General features: G+C 37.2%; 1 long non-coding RNA gene, 1 other non-coding gene and 1 pseudogene across 2 annotated transcripts; all 3 read right to left on the reverse strand.

The window, feature by feature from the left end:
- Positions 1-2,025: 2,025 nt before the first annotated feature.
- On the reverse strand, positions 2,026-12,407 carry LOC118500663. The gene is made up of 2 exons (XR_004903240.1): positions 12,338-12,407; positions 2,026-2,278 (listed from the first exon to the last, which is right to left on the reverse strand). It is a non-coding gene; the product is annotated as an uncharacterized LOC118500663 (long non-coding RNA).
- Positions 10,515-10,621, reverse strand: LOC114498219. The gene has a single exon (XR_003684665.1). It is a non-coding gene; the product is annotated as a U6 spliceosomal RNA (small nuclear RNA).
- LOC114496295 lies at positions 11,019-11,619 on the reverse strand (annotated as a pseudogene).
- Positions 12,408-14,990: the final 2,583 nt, after the last annotated feature.

A 14,990-nucleotide genomic window follows, 5' to 3' on the forward strand; every position in this document is an offset into this window, starting at 1 on the left:
TTATATATTTTGGAGATTAAACCCTTGTCTGAGGTATCATTGGCAAATATGTTTGCCCATATAGTTGGTTGTCTTTTTATTTTGATACTGTTTTCTTTAGCTGTGCAGAATCTTTTTATTTTGATGAGGTCCCATTTGTTTATTCTTTCCTTTATGTCCCTTGCTCTAGGAGACATGTCAGTAAAAAAGTTTCTGCGTGAAATATCTGAGATTTTCCTACCTAAGTTCTCTTCTAGGATTTTAATGGTGTCACGGTTTATATTTAAGTCTTTTATCCACCTTGAATTTATTTTTGTATATGGTGTAAATATTTTTTTGCATGTAGCTCTCCAGTTCTCCCAACACCATTTGTTGAAGAGGCTATTTTTATTCCATTTTATGTTGCTGCTTCCTTTGTCAAATATTAATTGACTGTAGAGAATTGGGTTTATTTCTGGGCTCTCTGTTCTGTTCCATTGGTCCATGTGCCTGTTTTTATAACAGTACCAGGCTGTTTTGATTACAGTGGCCTTGTAGTATAGTTTAGTGTCAGGTATTGTGATCCCTCCTACTTTACTCTTCTTTCTCAAAATTATTGCAATACATTCTTAGTAGTCTTTACCATTCTTCCCCACTCGCGTCTTAATTCAGAAGCCAACGCTATTCTGACATTGCATAAAATTCCAGTGGCTTCTCATCTTTCCTCACATAGGTCAATCTTTATTAGTTACAGGGCTCTACACTATTTAGCTGCGTATTATTTCTCAGACTACCTCCTAACCTTTTCGCCTCCCCTACTACATCATTCTGACACAGCAGCACCTCAAAGATGACTAGTATTTTTAAAATTTCCCTCTACCTGGTATATTCTACCCCCACATATATACATACCTTTCCCTCTTTTCTCTTTCAGGTAGTGCAAATGTCATTTCTCAACTTTCCATTTCTGGTCACCCCATTTAAAATTTTAATTCTTTAATTCCCTTTCCTACTTTATTTTTCTTAAATCCCATAACCATCTAATATTCTATATAGTATTAATATTTTTAAAAATGTTTTTAATAATTTCAAAATTTTGAAATTTTATCTCCCTAGTTAGAATGTAAAGTACATGAGGCATGGATTTTTGTTCATACTGTATCCTCATTTCCTAAAAAGGTATCTTGGCATATGGAAGGTCCTTAATAAAATGAAGAAATGAATAAAGTGAATGTCAATTCATCATGGTTTCTAGTTTCAGCTGGGTCCTCAGTGAAACTTAGTAATTCTTGTTTCTGATTGTTTTCCTTCCTATTTCTCATAATTGCTATGCCAAACCATCACTACTCTTACCAAATCCCTACTTTTATTCTCAGCTCTAAAGTAGTCAATGCCCTTTTAAAGAGTTTTGATAGGACCTCTTCATAGTTCTCTTGCCTTCAAATTTAGAAATTTGTTATTTTTAATTTTTATCTTCTAATTTTGTCCTAATTTCATCTACTGGTACTCTTGGTACCAAACCTTCTAACTTCTGAGACCTCACTTAAGTAGTTATTTCTTCCCTTATATATTCTATGTATTTTTATATATCTCATTTTTCTCTGTATTTTTTTCTTCCTCTCTTGACCGCCTTCACCCCCCTTAATCCTTCCCTTATTACAACTCTTTTTTTTTTCAAGAAAGAATTCATTAGCAAAGACTCAAATAGAAGCATACATTTATTTAGAAAGTCACAGAGTTATAAGAAGTGAGTTACGGAAGAAGTGAGCCAGCTGGGCTGCATGAGCTCAGGAAACAAGTTACAGAGGCAAAACAAGGACCCTTGGAACTTAAGAAAAAGAAAGGCAAAGAGAACACACTTGGGGGTAGGAGAGAGGGAAAGGTGTGGGCATGCTCCAGAGAGAGTGCACTGGGGAAAGAATGGGATGGGAAAATGTGTAGGCTTTCTCGAGAGAGAGAACAAGTATGCCACAACTCTGCTTCAGGTGACTATTTTGAAATGTTTAAATTTATTCCATTGTCATATCCCTTCTTGTTCAATTCACTGACTTCTGGCTGTTGCTTTCATTGCCAACAATCTCCTCTACCTCCTAATATTGTGAGAGATTACATAAGGTTATATGTGTTAAGAATTTAGAATAATACTTGCACATAGTTTTGTTTTGTTTTTTGAGTGATTGCCATATATACTGTAACTACTGAAACCAAAATCATTCTTACCTGTGAGTACTTTTCTGTCATCCTTCTTGACTTCCCTGTGTCTTTCATGAAACACTGTCCTTTGGGTTTGGGGAGACCAGTGGTATCAAGATGTTTTCAGCTTCAAGTTAAGAGAATATTTTTAACAATAAATCCAATGATAGGTGGTCCCAAGGTTGATTTAGAGATGCAGCAACACTATCAAGGGCCCAGGCTCTTGTGTTTGTATGCTACTATTCTTGCTGTTTCACAGATATTTATCTTCAGGGTTTTGAGATAGCAAGCATCCTATTTTCATTATCGAAAAGCAGAAAAACAGTGCTGGGCTTTCTCCTGGATAGGTATCTCTTTATGGGAAGGACAACCTTCCCAAAGTCCCCCAGAGAATTACCCTTTTCATCGGATGCCCCTACACTAATCACTGGCAAAAGGCATGTAGTTACTATGATAGACTGAAATTAACCATGAGTCTTTCCCCAGGAACTGAGGGAAGCTTATACTTTCCTTTAGTTTGTTATTCTAAAAGAAATGACTAGATATCCACTGGCCAAAAAGAGTGTAGGAAAGGCTGTTTGGTTCATCATAATCAGTAGTGTCTATCATACTGTTCTTACCTGGTAGATCTTTAATTGTTTCTTCTCATTCTTTTTTATTGTCTTTTCTTGATTGGTGTGCCCCTTAAATGCTTATAGTCTCAAAGTTCATCTTTGATTCTTTCAAAAATTATCCCTTTTTTACACTTTCAAATGCCACTGGTGTTACAGTCTTTTCTCCAGCTAAGATTTTTTTCCCTAAGTCTCAGTTCAGAATGTCCAACTCTTTTCTAAACAACTTCATCCATTCCACTCAACTGAATGCTGTTGTACTAGGTTTTGGGGAGTCATACATTAAATTTAACCTTGTCCTGTATGATCTTACATTACAGTAGGGGAATTAGAGAAAAAGTGATTACAACATAGGTAGTAATTAGGAATATAGTTCAAGCAATGATTTTGACCAAATATAGAAGTAGTATAGATGAATAGGTGTGTTCTAAATGGAACTTGCCTTATTCTTCAAATGTACTCTTCCTATATTCTGTACTTTTATTAGTAGCCCAACTGTGCACACCTTTGTTCAATATAGAAACCAAGGCAATCTAAAACTTTAAAATCTCCATATACAGTTGGTTGGCAAATTGTACATATGCTACCCCTAAATTTAGCCATTTATCTTTTTATATCATAGTAATCTTACTTTAGGTCCTTGTAATTATTCATGTCATTGTATTATTCACTCTTTAAAAGTTAATTTAACAGACTTCTGGCCAAGATGGAGGTGTAGGTAGACACATGTTGCCTCCTTGCACAACCAAAGGGGCGATAATAAGTTGAAAAACAAAAAACAACCAGAATTGCCAGAAAATCAAACTGTATAGAAGTTGGACAACTAAGGAGCTAAAGAAGAAACATTCATCCAGACCAGTAGGAGGGGTGGAGATGGGCAGCTGGGGCAGAGAGGATTCATGGCCAGGAGGACCAAGGCAGGAAAGGTGGCAGCTGGTGGACTGGGTGGTCCCACATTTGTGTGCAGATAAACTGGGAGGAACAACTGGGGAGCAAGACAGACCATACAACTCAGGGTTCCACTGCAGGGAAATAAAACCTCAAAACCTCTGACTGAAAAAACCTTTGGGGGTTGTGGTGGCAGGAGGAATTCTCAGCCTCACGGGAGAGTTCACTGGAGAGACTGCAGGGTCCTAGAATGTACACAAAACCACCCACCCAGGAATCAGCACCAGAAGAGCCCAATTTGCTTGTGGGTAGCAGAGGAAGTTACTGAAAGCCAGCTGAGAGCTGAGCAATTGGTAATGTTCCCTCTCAGACCCCTCCCTGACATACAGCACCACATCATTGTTGCCCCACCCTGGTGAGTACATAAAGCTCCACCTCTTACTACATAACAGGTGAGCCAAGACAAAAAAATACTGTCCAAAAGAAAGAACAGATCAAAACTCCAGAAAAAATACAACCAAGCAATGAAGAGAACCAACCTATTAGATCGGGGGTGTCAAACTCATTTTCATCAAAGGCCACATCAGCGTTGCAGTTGCCTTCAAAGGGCTGAATGTAATTTTAGGGCTGTATACATGTAACTACTCCTAACAGTTAAGTGAGAGCTCAGCGCTGCCTCCAGGTAGAAACAAGGTGCCAGTCTGAATAAAACAAGGTGGAGGGCCAGATTTGGCCCACAGGCCATGTGTTTACCATCTGTATATCAGATGCACAGTTCAAAACACTGGTAATCAGGATGCTCACAGAAATGGTTGAGTATGGTTGCGAAAGAGGAAAAAGTAAAGGCTATGCAAAATGAAATAAACAAAAATATACAGGGAACCAACAGTGAAGGGAAGGAAACTGGGACTCAAATCAATGGTTTAGATTGGAAGGAAGAAATAAACATTCAACCAGAACAGAATGAAGGAACAAGAATTCAAAAAAAAAAAATGAGAAGCTTAAGAACATCCAGGACAACTTTAAACAATCCAATATCTGAATCATAGGGGTGCCAGAGGAAGAGCAAGAAATGGAAAACTTATTTGAAAATATAATGGAGAACTTCCCTATCTGGCAAAGGAAATAGAATTCCAAGGAGTCCAGGAAGCTCAGAGTCCCAAAGAAGTTGGACCCAAGGAAGCACACACCGAAGCACATCATAATCATATTGTCCAAGATTAAAGATAAGGTGAGAATCTTGAAAGCAGCAAGAGAAAAGGAGACAGTTACACTCCTACAAAGGAGTGCCCATAAGACTATCACTTGATTGCAGTCATGAAGGAGCTGGAAAGAAGTATTCCAAGTCATGAAAAGGCAAGGACCTACATCCAAGATTACTCTATCCAGCAAAGCTATCATTTAGAATGGAAGGGAGACAAAGTGCTTCCCAGATAAGGTCAAGTTACAGGAGTTCATCATCACCAAGCCCTTATTGTATGAAGTGTTAAAGGGACTCCTCTGAGAAAAAGAAGATCAGAACTATGAATAGTAGAATGACAACAAACTCACAACTATCAACAGCCACCCTAAAGCAAAAACAAAAACAAAAATGAACTAAGCAAGCAACTAGAACAGGAACAATATCACAAAAATGGAGATCCCATGGAGGGTTATCAGTGGGGAGGGGGTGGGGGGAAAATGGGGGGAAAGGTACAGGGAATAAGAAGTATAAATGGTAGATACAAAATAGACAGGGGGAGGTTAAGTATAATATGGGAAATGGAGTAGTCAAAGAACTTATATGTATGACCCATGGACATGAACTAAGAGTGGGGGAATGATGGTGGGAGGTGGGGACAGTGCAGAGGGGATAAAGGGGAGGAAAATATGGGACAACTATAATAGCATAATCAATAAAATATATTTTAAAAATTAAAAATTTAACAGCAATGTATTATAAATAAGGCCTAATAGTAGAAAATAAGTTCCAGGGGAAGAAAACCAGGCTCTCTTGGGGAAGTTACAACCCAGTGTGTTAAGGCATAAATGAACAGATCATTTGGTAGTTGTGATAGAGTGGAGATACTGGGAAAAATAGGAGAACTCAAGGTCAGGGGGTCATATTTGGCCAACTAGAGGCTGTCTCAAAGCAGTAGTAAACTAAGTGAGGAAAAGTGTTACATACACACATATCATTCACTTCATACATACCAAAGAAATACCACTTTGAGGACATTATTTTGGTTGCCTGTGTACTTATTAATTTGCTGTTGCTTAAAGATAATTTTTAAAACAGTTGATTTAGATTATTAGTAGTCATATATCTTTATACAGTTGATCCTTCATTATTAACCAATTCTGTGCTTTTGAATTTATCCACTAATTAAAATCTATTTAACCTTGAAATCAAGTACTTGAGGTGCTTTGTGGGTGGGGTTTTTTGTTTTTTTTTTTGTTTTTTTGTTTTTTTTTTTTAGATATGAACATGGGCAGAGTAGCAAAAAAAAAAATTGAGTCATGTTCCTTGCTGAGGTCCAACAAGGCAGTGCTTACTGAGCCTTATTATTTCAATTCTCATATTGTAAACAAGTCTTTGTAGAGTATATAGAATATTTTCCCATCTTTTTTCATTTTATGCTTTTTCTTGGCGAGTTCACTGTTTAAAGAAATGTTTTAGTGTAATGCTGAAATGCTGTCCAAATTGGCCATAGGACAGAGGAAGGCTTTGATATATCTTATGGAGAGAATATAATGGTAGATAAGCTTTAATCAGGCATGAGTTGTAGTGCTATTGACCTTGAGTTCAATGTTATATTAATTAAGGTATCTTTAGACAGAAATACACATAAAACAAGGTTAAATACCGATGAGTTGACTTAACTGCATTTCTGTTAGGGGCAATGATTCAGTATTTGCCCCTTAAGCATCCACAGCAACTTTATAGAAAATAGCCATGGCTAATAATGAGAATTGAGTACTTTTAGGGTAAATTTGATTTTGGGAAACAGCCAAAGTCATTTATGGCCAGTACAGTATAGAGGTATGATTATTAAAGTCTTTCTCAACCTTTTAAAACATATCCCTGCCCCCTTTTGGAAAACATCTTACTTCACTACCCTAAATATTCTAGTACATTTTTCTCATTAGACACAGCCAGGTTGAGAATTAGTCTATAAGTTTTATTTTACCATTAGCTAGGCTGATGCTCTGTAGTGGAAACTGAGTGTTTATAGTAAAAACTATAGTTTTAAAAAAGTTTGCTAGATATAATACAATTTTATTGTTTAGTGGTTTTTTTAGACTGCCCTCTTATTCCAGTCAAGAACAACTTGCATAAAGCAGAGGTTGGCAGACATTTTCTGTTAAGGGCCAGACAGTGAATCTTTAGGTTTTTTGGGCCATACAGTCTTTGCTACTACTACTCAATTCTGCCACTGTATGGCGAAAGCAGCAAAAACCAATAGGTATTACTTTATGTGTTTATAAACTCCTTAAGAGCAAGGATCATGGCTTATATTGATGTGTCCTTCATGACACATAACACAGTAGGATCTCTAACTGTTGCCTTGACTTGCTGATTTAACCTAGACAATAAAAAGGCTATATTTTAAAATATTAAAAACTTGAGCAATTGAAACCCATCCATTTAAAATTGATTTCAGGAACATCTATAAAGGACACATGGACAAAACCAAAGAGGAGTAAAATCAAGGGTGGGAAGTGGGATGGCTGGCGTGGGGGGAAGTAGTGGTGGGAAAATGGAGACAACTCTTTGAACAACAATAAAAACTAGAAAAAATTAAAAAATAAAATTAAAAATTGAATTATTTTAGAAATCTGCCCTGGCTGGTGTGGCTTAGTGGATTGAGTGTGGGCTGCAAACCAAAGGGTCACCAGTTTGCTTCCCAGTCAGGGCACATTCCTGGGTTGTGGGCCAGGTCCCCAGTGGGGACCACGTGAGAGACAACCCCACATTGATTTTTTGCTCCCTCTATTTCTCCCTCCCTTCCTCTCTCTCTAAATATAAACAAATACAATCTTAAAAAAAAGAAAATGAATTATTTTAGAAATCTTTTAAATGTCCTTCTTTAAGTAATTACAGTAGTTGGTGCTTATTGTATTTGGAAATAGGCAGTCAATGGCCTAATCGTAGTAATTTGTGAATATTATAGAACATGTTGGCTTATTTTTATACATGTCCTAGTACATTTAGTAGGTTTCAATAAAGTCTTTGATAATAGTGAAGTTTCTACAATAGCTGTGCTTTAATTATTTTGTAAGTATATTTTATTGATTATGCTATTAGAGTTGTCCCATTTTTTCCTTCTCTTTTTCCAAATATGCCCAGTATCCCCATTCCCTCCAGCATTCCCCCCTGCTTTGTTCATGTCCATGGGTCATACGTATGTTCTTTGGCTTCTCCATTTCCTATACTATTCTTAACCTCCGCCTGTCTGTTTTGTACCTATTAATTGTGCTTCTTATTCCCTGTACCTTTTCCCCCATTCTCCCCCTCCCCTCTCCCCCTCCCTGCTGATAACCCTCCATGGGATCTCCATTTCTGTGATTCTGTTCGTGTTCTAGTTGTTTGCTTAGTTTTCTTTCTTTTGTAGGTTCAGCTGTTGATAGCTGTGAATTTGTTGTTATTTTACTGTTCATAGTTTTGAACTTCTTTTTTTAGATAAGTCCCTTTAACATTTCATACAGTAAGGGCTTGGTGATGATGAACTCCTGTAACTTGACCTTATCTGGGAAGCACTTTATGTGCCCTTCCATTCTAAATGATAACTTTGCTGGATAGAGTAATCTTGGATGTAGGTCCTTGCCTTTTCATGACTTGGAATACTTCTTTCCAGCTCCTTCATGACTGCAATCAAGTGATAGTCTTATGGGCACTCCTTTGTAGGTAACTGTCTCTTTTTCTCTTGCTGCTTTCAAGATTCTCACCTTATCTTTATCTTTGGGTAATGTAATTATGATGTGTCTTGGTGTGTTCTTCTTTGGGTCCAAATTGTTTGGGACTCTCTGAGCTTCCTGGACTTCCTGGAAGTCTGTTTCTTTGGCCAGATTAGGGAAGTTCTCCTTCATTATATTTTCAAATAAGTTTTCAATTTCTTGTTCTTCCTCTTCTCCTTCTGGCACCCCTATGATTTGGATGTTGAAACATTTAAAGTTGTTTTGGAGGTTCCTAAGCTTCTCTTCATTTATTATTACTATTTTTTTTGAATTCTTGTTTCTTCATTCTGTTCTAGTGAATGTTTATTTTTTCTTTTTGTTCCAAATTGTTTATTTGAGTCCCAGTTTCCTTCCCTTCACTGTTAGTTTCCTGTATATTTTTGTTTATTTCATTTTGCATAGCCTTCACTTTCTTTATTTTGTTACCATATTCAGTCATTTCTGTGAGCATCCTGATTACTAGTGTTTTGAACTCTGCATCTCGTAGGTTGGCTATCTCCTCATCGCATAGTTCTTTCTGGAGTTTGATCTGTTCTTTCATTTGAGTAACATTTCTTTGTCTCAGCACACTTGTAAGTGGTTGAGCCTTAGGTGTTCACTAAGGTGGGGCAACCCACATCGCTGCATTGTGGCTCTGTCTGTGGGGGAGAGGTCAGAGAGGGAACAGTGCTGCTTGCTCAGCTCTTGCCCTGCTATCAATCACTTCCCCAGCTTCCTGCAAATGAATGACGCCCTTCCAGGTGCTGCCCTGGTGCTGATTCCTGGGTGGGTGGACTTGTGTAGGTGCTAGGTCCCTGTGGGCCCCTCACATGGACTCTCCTGAGAGACCGGCTGTTTCTTCAGCCGCCACAACCTATTTTTACAGCCAGAGGTTATGAGGCTTTATTTTTCCTGCCACTGGGACCCTGGGTTGCACAGTCTGTTCTGGGCTGGGATTGCTCACTACCCCATTTTTCTTTCTGGTTTTAATCCACACATGAATGTAGGACTGCCAGGTCCATCTGCTGCCACCTCTCCCTCTTGGTCCACCAGCCGCTGCCTTGCTGCACATCCTCTCCACCTTGGCTGTCAATTTCTGCCCCTCCTACTGGTCTGGACAAATGTTTCTTTAACTCCTTGCTTTTTGGCTGGTTTAATTATTATGCCTTCGTGGATGTAATGTATTGTAAAGATAATTTACAGTTAAATATGAATAAATTGAAAAAATTATTTGAGTTGTAAATAGTTGGTGGGTTATACAAACTTGCTAGATAATCAGTTTATTGCTGGGCTAAGAGCCTATCATCTCTGTTAAACAGCAACCTATTCCTCTCCTTTCCTGCCTCACCTCCGTGCTATAGATATTTTTTTTTTCTGTTAATACTTGTCTCACTGTGTGGGGCTATTGGTTTCACTTTGGCCAGCCAGTTAAATTTCCCATGTGATTCTAATGCCCTTTGGGGCTACTTATGAGAGGATAACCTTCAGAAAAGAGTAAATTGAAAATCACACAAATTCCTCATTTCCTAGAGTTACTTTTGCTTTTAAGATTATGAAAGTATATATGGAGTGAGCATGTGTAAATAGAGCCAGTCCCACTACTTTCCTCTAAATGTAAACTATTATTTCAAAAACTCCTCACAAGTATTTTTTTCTTATAGATGAAAAATAGAATACTATTTTACTTTATTTTTCAACTTTATTGAGATATAATTCACATTTAAAATTTAATTCACAATTAAAATTACAGTTCACATTTAAAATGTATCAGAATTGTACACTTGAAATCTCTATTTTAATAACCAATGTCACTCCAATAAATTTAGTTTAAAAATTATAAGATATTTAAAGTGTACATTGAGATCATTTGATATACGTATACACTGTGAAAGGATTTCTCCCCTCTGGTTAATTAACATATCCTCCACACCTTATATTTATCATTTAAAAAATATGTAGTGCTTCATGAATTTGCATGACATCCTTGCACAAGGACCATGCTAATCTTCTCTATATTATTTCAATTATAGTATATGTGTGGCTGAAATGAGCACTGGAGTAATATAAGTAAAAATAAACCTTTCTTTAGAGTTCATTTGTCAAGATTTTGTTTTCCCTAAATGTGCATGTGAGAGATGTGTATGTGTGATACACTTCAGTTCACAGACTGAGGTTTTTGAAAAACTGGATTGCAACACTGTTAATGAAAAGGATCCTCTAGATCTGTACTGTCTGGTATAGTAGCCACTAGCCACAAGAAGCTGTTAAGTACCTGAAATGTGGCAATCTGAATTGACATACTGTGGAAGGGTAAAAATTCATACTGAATTCTGTAGACTTAGTATGAAAACAAGAATGTAAAATAACTTACTGATAATTTTCTTTTCAAATTATGAACTAAAAAAGAAAATTGTTTATTGAGAGCAAGAGGATGCAAGCAATATAAAAATCAAAAGCTTATCTGGCTTTAATTGGCTTTTCTTTCTCTTGTCAAATGGGGGTGAGATTTTATTTGCACATTTTCTAAGGGTCCAGTTCTGCTCATGAAATCCTTATACAGGGGTAAGCTGTGGGGCAGAGATTCCTTAAGCAACCCACTGGGAAAACTCTGCCTGGGAGGAAGTAGCTGGTCAGCTGCCTGCTTCTTTCCCTCCTGCTTCATGTGTACTACAATACAATCATTGCATGCAATGGTGAACCCAGCAATTAGTGAAAAGAAGTTCTGGAAGCCCACTTGGCCGTCTTGGCATTGGTCCAGGTCTTTCATTGTTTTGTCTATGGTCAGGTTGTCTTTTTGATTTTCCAAAAATCCAGGGAACTCCTTTTCCATGAGTACTCTTGGGTCTTCTGTTGTTAAGTAGCCTTTCCCCAGTAAATCAATGAAATGTAAACATCATGGTTTTCATGTTGTGTTCCATTTGAGACGGCATTTTGGTGAGGTCTTGGCCCAGGTGTGGCAGGTTCGCAAGGCTGGCTGGGATGTGTGGCTAGTCAATTTTATATCGATTACATGTTGCAGTGAAAATACCTTGAGGTAGATAAAACACATGATTAAAATTAATTTCATTTTTAAAATCTTCACCCATGGGTATATTCATTGATTTGAAAAGAAAGAGGAAGTGGGGGAGGTGAAAGAGAAACATTGATTGGTTGCCTCCTATGCTTGCCGGAACTAGGGACTGAACCGGCAACCCAGGTGCCCTAACTGGGAATTGGACCTGCAGCCTTTTTAGGTATACAGAATAATGCTCCAACCAATGAGCCACACTGGCCAGGGTAATTTCATATTTCTTTGTACTTTTATTAAAATGTGGATTCTGGAAATGTTTAAATTATATATGTGGCTTTCATTTGTAGCTTGCTTATATTTTTGTTGGACAGTGCTGCTCTACATTATGTGATCTTGCAACATAATCAAAGTGTATAATCAAATATCAACTTATAAGATCCATTTAAAATGACCTAGAAGTTTTTTAGATTCTTTTGGCTTTCTTACTCAATATGGAAAAGTACTATAGATACCACTTTATTTTAATTGATCCCCAAATGCTAAGAAAGTATGAGATTACCTTACTGTACATTCACTAGTCTGCTAGTAAGCTTTTCAGTGACTTGTAAAATAGGGTAAGAAAGAAGGGCAATTTCAGTGCTATTTTATTAGGATATATTTTATTTATTTTTAAAGATTTTATTTATTTATTTTCAGAGAGAGAGGAAGAAGGGGAGAAACAGTAGGAGAGAAACATTGATAGACCGCCACTTGCACCCACCCCAAGCAGAGATCTGGCTCACATCTAGGCATATGCCCTGACAGGGAATTGAACCAGTGAACTTTCGGTCTGTGGGATGGCACCAGGCCACTGAGCCACACCAGTCAGGGCAGAATACATTTTCCTATCACAAAATAAAGCAGCTCTATACTCTCAAAAAGGAAATGATTTTTTTGAAGAATAAAATATTTCTGATACCTGGATATCTCCAGATAACTCTAGTAATTTTTATAAACTTGTTAAAGCAATTTTATCTTTTTTTTATTTTGAGAGTATATTTATTAAAACTGGGATAATGAAACAAGAAAGGACTTAAGGTAGAAGAAGCAGCAGGAGAGAGCCTAGTCAGGGCTGCTTTCACTCTCTGGAAATGTTATAGGAAAGAAGTAAACCTATGTGAGGCTACTCTGGCTCACTAGACAGTCAGAGAAAAGGGGCCTTGGAGACAGGTTCAGAGGTTAGCCTGGAATGAGCTGCCAATGCCAGTTGCTTCCCTGGCTGTAAGTCTTGTGGGGAACATTTAGGAAATGCGTGCCCGAGAAGAAAGAAAGGCATGGGCATGCTCCAGGGAGGGAGAGTGATATTTTATCAGTTTTTAAAGGTGTGTACTTAAAAATTATTTTTATCCTCACCTGAGAAGACTTTTTTCATTGCTTTTAGAGAGAGAGGAAGGGAGAGAGAAAGAGAGAGACGTTGACCAGTAGCCTCCCACATGCACTGGGACTGGGGATCAAACTCACAACCTAGGTGTATGCCCTGACCGGTAATTGAACTTGCAGTCTTTCAGTTATGCGATGATGCTCCAACCAACCAAGCTACACCAACCAGAACTAAAATTTTTTTGAATTTTATTTTAAATATCATTTGTTAAGATTATTAAATAAGTAAAATTAAATGTGTTAATTTTATAGTGCTATAAATTATTATGTGCTATAGTATAAAATCAAGCAATGGCACAGTAACAAAACTTGAATACTGGGAATTACTAATTTAACTAGTGATAAAGTACTGGAAAATCTAGATGATAAAGACAATTAGTGCAAGGAGAATTATGCCTGATAAAGCCCTGCCTCCCATCAACTTTTTTAGGTTAGTTTGGCATCTTTTACTGGTGCTTTTGGAAGCTTACAGATATTAATAAAACTTTGTTAAGAACCCTTTACCTTACTGAGAAAACAAAAAAAATAATTTCACTAGCTTCAAAACAAATTGACATGTAAGAAATGGAGCTAGCTTTTAAAATTTGTTTCAAAGACCTAATGTACTAGCACTTTTTGAAGAACGTGAAAGAGCAGTCATTAAGTTAAAAAAAAAAGGCATTACAAAAATCAAACCTAACTTTTTCTTGTCAGCTTCCTAAGGAGAACCTTCTAAATCCTATGCTTTATTTTGACCATTCTTTTTGCTGTATCAAATACACTTTAGGCTCTTTTGCCGGTGGACTTTGTGTTCTTGTTCCAAATTGCAGACCCCTTCCCCCAAGGTTGCTTTCTTTCTTTCTAAATTCTATCAGTCTTTCAAGACCCTGCTCATATTTCTCTTTTCTGAAACCTTTCCTACCCCCATCACTCCAGCCCAACATTAGCATGTAATTAACATTTACATAATACTTTACTTTTTGTAATGCCATTTTGAATATTTTCTCTTTCTTTATGTCATTATAACGAGGTACATGATATCCATTTTGTAGAAGAAGGGCACTGAGGCTGAGAGAAATATGTGATTTTTTTCAGAACTAGGTAGATACTAAATAGCAAAGCTAAAAATACTGGAACCAAATCCTCTTCCAACTTTCATGCTCTTTCCTCCTTGATGACCCCTTAACTCCCATAATAGTTATGTAACACCCAATTGGCTATTAATTAATTGTGTACTGTCTTTATATTAACTTATTTATTCGCTGTAGACTTGAAGGAATATGTACAATACATAGGGAAAGAAAATAATGGGAGAGCTGAATACATTTCTTGACAGAGAATCAAAGAGGTCATTAACAGATCTTAAGAGCTCATTCACTTTTCTGAAAACGTTCACCTTTTAAAAAGTATGATAGCCACACTCACTCCTTTTCCTCTAGCCAAAATTATTACCTATCTTAGTGCCAAATGTTTAGTATAATTTTTAATGCACAGCTGAACAGCCCTATCTGGTGTGGCTGGGTTGGAGTATCATATGGTAACCAAAAGGTTGGGGGTTTGATTCCTGGTCTGGGCAAGGGCACGTGCGACCCTGAGATCTATGCTTATGATCCCTGGTCCAGGCACATAGGGGAGGCAACCAGTCTGTGCTTTTCTCTCTCCTTTCCCTTCTCACTTCCCCTCTGTCTCTCTTTAAATAAAACAAAACAATTAAAAATGTACTCAGATAAGGACTAAAAAAAGAGAGAGATCTAAATAGAGAAGCCTTCCCTGACCACATTGGCTAAAGTAGCTCCTCTCCATCAGTCTGTGTCTTAACAACATTTAAAATTTTTCTTTAAAGAACTTTAAGCTATTTGAAATATTATTTCTTTATTAACTTGTTCATTGGTTATCTTCTCCCACTAGCATATGAATTGAATGAGAGCAAGGATGTTGTCTATCTAGTTTATAGCACAAAGTAAGCACACAGTAAATATTTGCTGAATGATTGAGCTACTTTATTTATGAAAAAT

This window comes from Phyllostomus discolor, chromosome 5 (genome assembly GCF_004126475.2).
Source record: "Phyllostomus discolor isolate MPI-MPIP mPhyDis1 chromosome 5, mPhyDis1.pri.v3, whole genome shotgun sequence".
Taxonomy (NCBI): domain Eukaryota; kingdom Metazoa; phylum Chordata; class Mammalia; order Chiroptera; family Phyllostomidae; genus Phyllostomus; species Phyllostomus discolor.